General features: G+C 47.2%; 1 pseudogene; it reads left to right on the forward strand.

Annotated features, from left to right (window-relative positions):
• The window catches only part of LOC148977329 (uncharacterized), a 29,599-nt pseudogene extending 19,998 nt beyond the window's left edge, over window positions 1-9,601 (forward strand).
• The last annotated feature ends 1,199 nt before the right edge of the window (window positions 9,602-10,800 follow it).

The raw sequence follows: 10,800 nt of genomic DNA on the forward strand, positions 1-10,800 counted from the left end.
CTCGGTATGTTAGGTACCTTAGAAGAAAAAGATAAGGGTCGTTGGAAAGACTTTGTAAAGCCTTTAGCTCATGCGTCCAATTGCACGAAACATGAGGTCACTGGTTTCACCCCTTACGAATTGATGTTTGGACGTCAACCCAGGTTACCAGTCGACCTTGCTTTTGGGTTGCCGTATCCAGATGGTCCGCGACAGTCTCATTCCGAGTATGTCAAGCATCTGAAAACCAATCTGAAAGAGAGCTATTCGCTTGCGTCACGTGGTATGTCAAAAAGTGCCGAAAGAAACAAAGCTAGGTTTGACAAATCCATAACTCATTGTTCCTTGGAGATTGGTGACCGAGTGTTAGTGAGGAACATTAGGCTACGCGGGAAGCATAAGTTAGCTGACAAGTGGGAGTCAGAGGTGTATGTTGTGGTGAGTCAGGCAGCTGAATTGCCAGTTTATACTGTTCGTCCAGAGAGAAAGGACGGTCCTCTGCGTACTCTTCACAGAGATCTGTTGCTCCCGTGTGGGTTTTTACCGTCTTCCGAAGATGAACCACCTACTCTAAACAAACCCATCTCCAAACCTCGAACGCGACAGAATACTAAGGTTCCGTTAATTGATGACGCTTTCCTTTCTGATTCCGAAGAAGGAAATTCGTATTGCGAGTACAGTCATGCTCCGACGATAGAAACAGTACGTTTCTCCACGGTTCATGATACCAGTACAGAAAGAGAGGCAATGAACGCTGATATTGCTGACAACGCAGCTGAACAAATTTCCCCTACCGGTGAAACTTTGCAGGGCGACCAGGGTAATAATTTACTTATTGAAGCCTTACCAGTCGATAAACCTAGTGAATACTTGCCTGTCGATACACCTGGTGAACACTTACTTCTTGATGTTCCCGACACCCTTGAACAAAGTAACTTACCTGATAAGGGCCAAATTGAAGCTGTAATGGGTAGTTCTACTGAAGAAGTAGATGTCGTCAGTGTTTTTGAAAGTTCAGACGTTCCTGAAAAAACAGAACAACAATCAGAAGATGAGGTAGACACTTTACCAAGGCGTTCTGTTAGACAGAGAGGAGAACCAGAGAGACTTGCTTATTTTCAGCCAGGAAACCCATTAATATATGTGGTCCAATCTTTGTTCCAAGGTCTGAATTCGGCTTTTGTGAAATCTCTTGGTGGAGATGAAGATCGGAGTGTCCTTCCCTTGCTGCCTAGTGGTTTACACGATGTCGTCACCAGTCAGCCAAACAGAACATGCAAAGGGACTTGCATGAATTTAGGAAGGGAGAATGTAACACAGGTTAAATAAAGGAGGTTAAGTTTAATTTAATTGCAATTTATTAACATCTAATTTACCTAATAAAGGTAAAATAGTGATGTGTAAAAGTGATTTAAGAAAAATAGCGATTTAAGAAAAGCAGTTATTATTTGAATTTTGATTGACCAATGAGAACGCGCCGACGTCACGCGTGTGTGTGGACGCGCCCGCGTAACGAAAAAATGAGTTGAGCACACAGGAGAGAAGATGTGAGTCGATCTTCACGAATAAAAGTTAAAAGTATATAGTTGAAAGAAAAGAAGAAAAACGTTAAATTAGTTCATTTCATACCGTGTAGTGTATGGAGAGGCTAAGTGAGTGTTGAGTTGCATTTACTCCGGTGAGTTAACATAACTTTCTAAATGGGAAAAGTTAATGTATAAATTTCCTAACCCGATAAAAGACGTTAATTCGTTTGACTAAAACAGTGTTATTTCCAATTTCATGTCGTACTTTTACGTTAGAGATTATAGTGTATCGTGTGGATATTCCTTGTGTTCACCGACGCCATTGCTGGCCATGCGGGCCTGTGAGATGCGCTTGGGTGAAAGCAAAAGACGATTAATAGAGGTAAATGAGTTCTATATAAGTTCTTGTACTAAACAATGCTATTTTCTGCTGTTTAATTTTAGTATTTTATTCTAAATGTTTATAAATGTGGTTATAGTGAACCGCGTGGAGATTCCTCCATTTTAGTTCATCTGCGCCATTATTGGTTCACGCGCCTTTGTGAGAAGAACAAATAGGATTGTTCTAGAGGTACATAGTGTAATATCTTTTCTTGAAACATGACATTTGTATGTTTAATCTTTATATTGATTGTTTTGATCTGATCTGTGATGTGAAATGGTTTCCAAAATCACTAAATCAATGTTCTGGTCTGTGATCAGGCCAGGTTTTTTTTTGTGCGTCTTCTTTGTATTTCTATTTTGTCGTTGGTACTGCGGATCGTGATGATCTGTGATAACCTGTGAGAAATTTGATGGCGAGCCACCCGAATCTACTACAGTAAAAGAATCCTCTACGGTGGAAGAGCAACAACTCTTAAAGAAGAGGACCATATCCTTTCCTTTTCTTTCTCCAGTCTTGCTGTAGTGAGACCATTCACAAATAGAGACTATTGAGTTTTTTTTTCTTTTTCTCAAGATTGACAGACTAATACAGAGACTGATGAAAAGAAACTGATATGTGCTTTGAAAAGCATTTAATCCTCGTGATAGTGTATGGTTATCCATAACTACATTTGAATTAGAACTGAGGTTCTTGTTGATTGACATTGTGATATTTTGAGAGAAGAGTGTTTAAAGGAAAAAAAGACACCACTCCATTATTCATTTTATTTCTTTTATTTTGTTTTGTCATTGCATTTATCTGTGATTGTTTAGGGGTAAAAGAAGAGTGCACTCTAGGGGTCATTTCATGTTTTGAGCTGTGTTTAAATTACTGTCATTGTAAATTTTTTTCTGTTTATTTTCATTGACAACAAAAAATTACAAACCAGTTCATATATCACTTGTGTTGCCTGTTGCTTCTCACCACAACCCGCTACCTCCTTCACGAATTTAAGAATCTTCTGCTAAACCTATTTACATCAACAGCAATTCAATTAATAAATTGTCAAATTCTTTAGACACTTGTTACACTCAGATAGGGAGTCCCAGGGTGAAACAGCCCATTTGCCAGGTAGACTATTGAATGGGGATGCAGAGGTGAACTATCTGGAGGATTGTGCAGATGTTCATGAGAACCAAATGGTGTGCCCCACACATGACCACAAACAACCCTTTCTACAATGCACGGCCCATCTTCAGTGCACTGTAAGAGTGCACACACATCTACCTGAAACTGGCCTAGGACAGGGCCCAAGTGTAGACATGGTCTAACCCATAGGGGTCTAGCCGAACAAGCGTCTCTGGTTACGTATGTAACCCTAGTTAACCCTGCGTGTAAACGCCGTGGGAACGCCTCTGCGTGACGAGTCATGAAGCACGTATGAAATCTGTCCAATGGCGAGACGGAACGTCATAGGCGGGGTGACGTATCGACCAGGAAACTATAAAGCATCCCCGAAACACAAGCGCAACAGCTTCTGATAGGACTGAAGCAAGCGCTCACGGGCATGCTGGGAGTATGGCATAGACACGCAGCGTCTCGTTCCCTTCAGGGAACTAGGGTTACATACGTAACCAGAGACGTTCCCATTCAGGGAACTTCGAGCTGCGTGTAAACGCCGTGGGAACCCTAATACCAACGCCGCCATGCGAGCAGGTGTCCGTTGTATGAAATCAGGCACATATTTAGACGAAAGCACCTGCGCCCCTGGAGCGGAGCTACCATACCCCTGGTTGAGTGAGCCCAGACAGCCAAAGGAGAAGGCTGACCGGCGGACTCATATGCAAATGAGATGGCCTCGACCACTCACTTACTCAACCTCTGCTCAGATGCGGGACAACCTTTCTTCGGAGGTCCAAAACAAACAGATAACTGTTCAGGCTTTCTCCACAGGGCAGCTCTGTGGACATAAGCATCTAGAGCCCTCAGAGGGCAGAGCAGATTAGTTTCTCTTGGTCTGACCTCACAATACCACGAAGAAAAAGAATTACCAATGGGTATCTCCCGTGAAAAGCTCCACTCAAAGGGACGTGGTAAGCAGATAGGCCACCACATACACCTTTAGTGTGGAGTGGGATAACCCTGTGGAGAAATGCTCCAAAGGAATTCCAGCACCGCCACACCGGGCAGTTAACTGGGTCCAACTGGTGTTCTCCCCACCAAGAGGTGAAACATTGCCACCTCAAGGCATATAATCTCCTCGTGGACGGGGCTCTGGATTGGAGGATGGTCTCCACGACCTCAGTCGAGAGACCCGATTCTATGAGCTGGGCCCCCTCAGAGGCCAAGCCACAACCTCCATAGATCTGGGCGGGGGTGAAGTATCGACCCGCATCCATACTCGGGCCGGCCAACGCGGGGCTACTAACAGTAGAAAGACCCCGACTCGGTGAACCCTCTCCAGAACTCCTGGGAGCAGAGCAATCGGGGGAAATGCGTACAGGGGTGACCTCGGCCACTCCTGTACCATCACATCCAACCCCAGAGGGGCTGGTGGATACAGAGAAACCACAGCCTGCAGTGTCTCAGTCCCTGGATTCAAATAGGCCTACCTCGGTATGACCGAAATGACTCCATAGGAGCTCCACCACCTCGGGGTGGAGTCTCCACTCCCCGGGCCTCGGCCCCTGCCTCGACAGGATGTCTGCTCCCCGATTTAAATATCCTGGGATATATAATCGCCAAAGAAAGAAGCTTCCCCTGGGCCCACAGAAGGATCTGGCGCTAGCCTGAATAATGGACATGAGCGCAGACCCCCTTGATGGTCTATAAAAAGACCACCGATGTGCTGTCTGACCGGACAAGAACATGGTGACCCCTCAGGTCTGGGAGAAAGTCCACAGACCCCGGGCCGAGCGACCACTCATGATCGCCCCCAGCCCGTGAGGGAGGCGTATATCGTTAGCTTCTTTGGAACAATGAAGTAACGGCTGTAATACCCCAACTCTCTGTCGGGGGGAAGAACTCGTTCTATCGCCCCCTTCAGTAACAGAGCTTTCACCTCTTGTTCCATGACCAGAGCCTGCTCGGGGGATACCACTGTAGGCAAAATCCCCCGAAAACGAGGCGGACGTGACCTGAACTGGACCGCGTACCCACGTTCGATAGTCTGCAGGACCCATCAAGATATATTTGGAAGACTTTCCCATTCTGCCAGAAATTCCACTAAGGGTACCAGTCTCTCGAGACTGGCCTCTGGAGTAATTATAGAGACAGAAACAGTGCCCTGTGACCGCACACAGGCAGGGTTTAACGACTGTTCTGTATCGCTCCTCGGAGCAAACGAGCTTCCCTCGGGAAATCACTCGCTAGGACCGTCTGCGCCCACCCTCACAGGCAGGTTCAGCAGAACGGGTCCCTGCAGACCCCCCTGGTGGTTTATGTAAGAGACCACAGACATGTTGTCTGACCGGACAAGAACATGATGATCTCTGAGGTCTGGGAGAAAGTGTTTCAGAGCCTGAAACACCGCCATCATCTCTAGACAATTTATATGCCATCGGAGATGATGGTCTTGCCACAACCCGCGGGCCGAGCGACCACTCATGATCGCTCCCCAGCCCGTGAGAGAGGCATCCGTCGTCACCGTTACCCGGCGACACGGGGCTCCCAGCGCAGGTCCCAGGGACAGGAACCAAGGTTCTTTCCACATAGCCAGGGCACGGAGACCACGTCGCGTGACCTTGATCTTGCGGAGCGGCTTTCCCCTCGGGGAGAACCCCTTGGTCCTGAGCCACCACTGTAGTGGTCTCATGTACAGCAGGCCGCACGGTAACACGTTGGATGCTGCTGCCATCAGACCCAGAATTCTCTGGAATTCCTTTACAGTGAGTGACTGGCCTAGCTTCACTTGCTTGACAGTCGAGATAATCGAGGCTATACAAGCCGGCGACAGACGTGCCTGCATCGTCGTCGAATCCCATACCACGCCTAGAAAAGTGGTCCGCTGAACTGGCGAAAGCACACTCTTCTTGGCGTTGAGTCTCAACCCCAACCTTCTGATGTGGGCGAGGACGGCATCTCGATGCCGAATCGCCTGATGCTCCGATTGAGCCAGAATCAACCAATCGTCGATGTAATTTAAAATGCGAATGCCCTGGAGACGCAGCGGGGCCAAGGCCGCGTCCATGCATTTCGTGAAGGTTCGAGGAGATAACGCTAGGCCGAATGGAAAGACCCGATATTGGTACGCTTCGCCCCCAAAAGCGAACCTCAGGAACTTCCGATGTTGCGGAAGGATGGAGATATGGAAGTACGCGTCTTTTTTTAGGTCTATCGTGACAAACCAGTCCTCGGACCTGATCTGTGACACGATCTGCTTGAGAGTCAGCATTTAGAACTTGAGCTTCCCTACTGACCGATTTAAGAGGCGCAGGTCTAAAATCGGACGCAGCCCCCCATCCTTCTCTGGAACAATGAAGTACCGGCTGTAATACCCCAGCTCTCTGTCGGGAGGAAGAACTCGTTCTATCGCCCCCTTCAGTAGCAGAGCTTTCACTTCTTGTTCCATAACCAGAGCCTGCTCGGGGGTCACCACTGTGGGCAAAACCCCCCGGAAACGCGGTGGACGCGACCTGAACTGGATCGCGTACCCCCGTTCGATAGTCTGCAGGACCCAACGAGATATATTTGGAAGACTTCCCCATTCTACCAGAAATTCTACTAAGGGTACCAGTCTCTCGAGACTGGCCTCTGGAGTAGTTTTTAAAACAGAAACAGCGCCCTGTGACCGCGCACAGGCAGGGTTTAACGACCGTTCTGTATCGCTCCTCGGAGCAAACGAGCGCCTCGGGAAATCGCTCGCTGGGACCGTCTGCACCCCCCATTACAGGCAGGGTTGGCAGAACGAACCCCTGAGGGCACCGAGAGAGAGCGGGCGCCGGATTCAGCGGCGAACACCTCTGTCTCACGGTGGGGACCACCCTCAGTAGCCTGACACCAGTGGCGTCAGGACTTCTTTGACGAAGCCTTCCTGGCGACAATAACCGTCCTCAGATCGGTTCTATCCCGGGAAGACCTCGCCTGAGAATGCCGCGTCTCAGCCCAGTTTTGCTGGGGAGGAGCCCGAGACGCGACGCTCTTCTTCTGCTGCGCCCTATGCGAGGAACCCGACGGGCGGGGCTGCTCTCGCCCAGCAGCCCCCGAAGGATGAGTACGGAGGGGGAGACATTTCTGGAGCGCCGCTGCCTGTTTTTTCGGTCGACAGCGGCGCATTCAGGAGAAAAGCTTTATCTTTCTCCTTCATCATTAGCCAGATTTAGCCACAGATGCCTCTCCGTGGCCACCAGGGCTGCCATAGAGCGGCCGACTGATCTGGCCGTCTCCTTGGTGGCACGGAGAGAAATATCTGCCGCCTGACGCAGTATTTCTCATTAATCACGTCAGTGCCGACGACCTCCCCCTCACTCATATCTCCTAGACCCAGCAATATTAGCATACATAGAGGTCTGGTGTGTCAAAATTCTAGCTGACACTGGTTTGTTCCACGATCTACACACCTCGGTGTGTAGATCGGGGAAGAAGGGCAAACACCGGCATGGAGGTAGTGAGTGTGATTTTAAAAATCTCTCATCCATTTTACTCTCTCGACTCTTGCTTCTCAACTGGCCATTCAATGCTTAATTTTTCCACAGCCCGAGTCAAAAACCTCCATTTTTTTTTTTTTTCCTTTTTTTTTTTTTTACTACATTCGCGGGAGACTGGGATGCTTCCCTCGCTCTCCACTGAGTCCATAGACTCTGCATCCACACTTTCAACATCCAGCTCCTCAGAACTGGATAATTGAAGTGATGGCGCCTCAGCCCGGGCAGGAGAAACCGCAACGCGGACCCCCGCAGCGAGAACTGAGGCACTGGATCTACCAGGTAAGGGCAGAGAATGGGCGGGGCCCGTCTCAATCCCCGCTGATAGATCCATCTGTGATCCCCACGACGCAAGCCTTCGCTGTGCCTCGGCAGCAGCGGGACCCGAGCCGCGGGGAGCGCGCACCGAACCACTCTCCTCGAAGAGTGCCCGGCGGGAGCGAAGTGTCTTCATGGGCAGACACTCGCAGTGCTCACAGCCGGCCCCCTCGAGAGCCGACTGAGCATGCTGCACTCCCAAACAAACAACACACAGATCGTGTGTATCCCCACCCGTGATGAAGCGAGGGCAGGGATGAACACACTTTCTGAAATTCTGCTGTTGTTTGCTCGCCATATCAATATATTTATAAATATACAATATTAGACAGACAGACAAAATTCATACATAGAGCGCTTGTGAAGACTCAGAAGCTGTTGCGCTTGTGTTTCGGGGATGCTTTATAGTTTCCTGGTCGATACGTCACCCCGCCTATGACGTTCCGTCTCGCCATTGGACAGATTTCATACGTGCTTCATGACTCGTCACGCAGAGGCGTTCCCACGGCGTTTACACGAAGCTCGAAGTTCCCTGAATGGGAACAGAAGTTCCTCCAGGGTGTAACTTTGTTCATGACAACCTTTTCACCTCACTAAGCCTTCTTCACGAAATGACAAAATGAGATATTGGATGTCTTGTAATGAATTGTGTCAATAGGTCTAATTGAAGGATTTGAATGAATTCTGACTATATAGTTTCCCACCGGTCACTATTGTGACCGAGTATAAAACCTAATATTTCACTAACTTAACCAACATAAAATCAAAAAAGGCATATTGTTTGAGTGTTAGGGAGGTCTAAGGAGTAAAATGCATGTACTCAAGTTGCAAGAAAAAATTTGGGATTAAACGGGTTAAGTGAAGGAAAAAGAACCTGGCTGCAGGTGAAAATAAAATATAAAAATATAGTTCTGAATGGTAAGGAAATCTAATGGTATGTAGATATGCAATCAATGCAAGCTTGAAGTTACAACTATTCAGGTTTTTTTTTTATTATTTTCTTTATTGAAGCGACCAAAAAGAAGACTGAGTTTGCTGGCACTGGGGGAAGGCGACCACCAGTCAGCTTCACTCCTGCACAGGAGCTGCCTGGCTTTGGAAATTAATAAAGGGAGGCCCGTCCTTGAGGGAATAGAGGGGGGGGGGGACATCATCTAAAATGATATCACGTAGTATAAGGAGTTAGTATATAAAAGCTGTGTGTGTGTGTGTGTGTGTGTGTGTGTGCGTGCGTGCGTGCGTGCGTGTGTGTGTGTGTGTGTGTGTGTGTGTGTTTTATTATCATTATTACTTCATGACTAACTGATTTCCTCCTTCCTTAGGCATTGTAGGCCTAAGTACATCATAGGAGTAATGTCATGTGGTACTTGAGCTATTGTAATGGTGCATTTTGGTAAAAAAAAAAAAATAAAATAAATAAATAAATACATATTTTTTTTTCTATCAAGATTCTGTATGCTTTATGGATCCACCAGACATCATGTTGCCTGTGAGTATGAGACCTTTTAAATCAGTTATGTAAGCTAATGAGTTAAACTGAGTTTAATCAGTGGTCACAGGGAGAAGGCCCATCAGTTGAAGAGGATGAGGAGACTGTGTCTGTATGTTAAAGGAGGGGGTACTCACAGGTTCCATCCATGCTATACTGTATTGAATATTAAAAAGTGTATTTGTGTGATAAAATGATCATAATGTGTTTTCAGGATGCTGACACTGTTCTAGAGCCCTCTCAGTCTGGGACCACATGTGACAAAGTGAGTATTAAGAAATGAAAACAATGTGACAAGAGTAATGAAATAACTTAAATGCTGCTGTGACGAAGAGGCAGAGGCGGACGAATCCATTTGCAGTACTTTATTAACACAGGTAAGCCAACAGAGGTAAGCAGACATAGGGTGCTTCTCATTTCTTATTTGTGCATCCTCGTTTCCTTTCCTTGCTTCCTTTCCTTGCGTCTCAGCTCCACCCCCTGTAGGACGTGAGGGAAGGAAGCGAGGAAAGGAAAGGAGGACAGAGGAATCGAATAAAAGCTTTTTTATATCCATTGGAATTCTTGATCACTCGAGCGTCACTCCACAGTGTCATCAGCAGCGCTAAAAGGATCTGCCCTTATGATGTTGAAGTTTGGTAATTCATAATAAATAATAATAAAGATAGACTATACTTTTGAAATATCTGAGATGTGTGGTTTATATAAACTGCAAATGTAAAGTATGAATTAAAATGATTGTGACCGATGTGAAGGGGGAGGAGAATTGACACGTGCGTCACGTTTAGTCAGTATAACAGTTCCGCGTAGGATGCACCTGTGTATCCTCGCTCATGACTCCTCAGGAAGCCTCCTCACTCCTCGATCCTCGACTCCTCACGGTGCAATTAGAGAATTGAGATGTCCTTCAAGATGGCTGAGCTCGATCGGTTTCCGGGTCATAGGAGGGAGGACGGAGGAGCGAGGAGACGAGGAGGGATATTGAGAAGCACCCATAAACTCAAGGCCCGAGACAGGAAGGGCAGGTAACACTAACTCAAGACGCTGGATAGGGCAATCCAAAGGCGTAAATCAAACAGGCTAAGGTAAGAGGCAGGCAGCAGAGGTTCAAAGGGGAGTAACACAGTCCAAGATCAAAATACCATCGCAAATACAAGGAAACGTGCATGAGACAGAGTAATGGTAAAACAAGACTTCCCAAAAGAACAAAGAACATAGCAGTCCAGATAAAGGGGAGCTGAAGGGTGCACAGGTGGGGCTGATGAGATGATGGGCAATTAATCAGGGGATAATGAGCAGGGAAAGGAGTACTAATATGCAGGAGAGAGGGATCTGATGAAACCAGGAGGAGGCGTCGTTGAGCGTTCTGTGACAGTTGCTACATAACCCAGAAAACATAAAAGGAGAGTATAAACGATACACAAATGGAAGCAATTGATATCGAAATCCAGTATAAAAAACTAAAGATGAGGAAGTTGGAGC

Source organism: Pimephales promelas, chromosome 10, assembly GCF_988280905.1.
Source record: "Pimephales promelas chromosome 10, fPimPro1.hap1.1, whole genome shotgun sequence".
Taxonomy (NCBI): domain Eukaryota; kingdom Metazoa; phylum Chordata; class Actinopteri; order Cypriniformes; family Leuciscidae; genus Pimephales; species Pimephales promelas.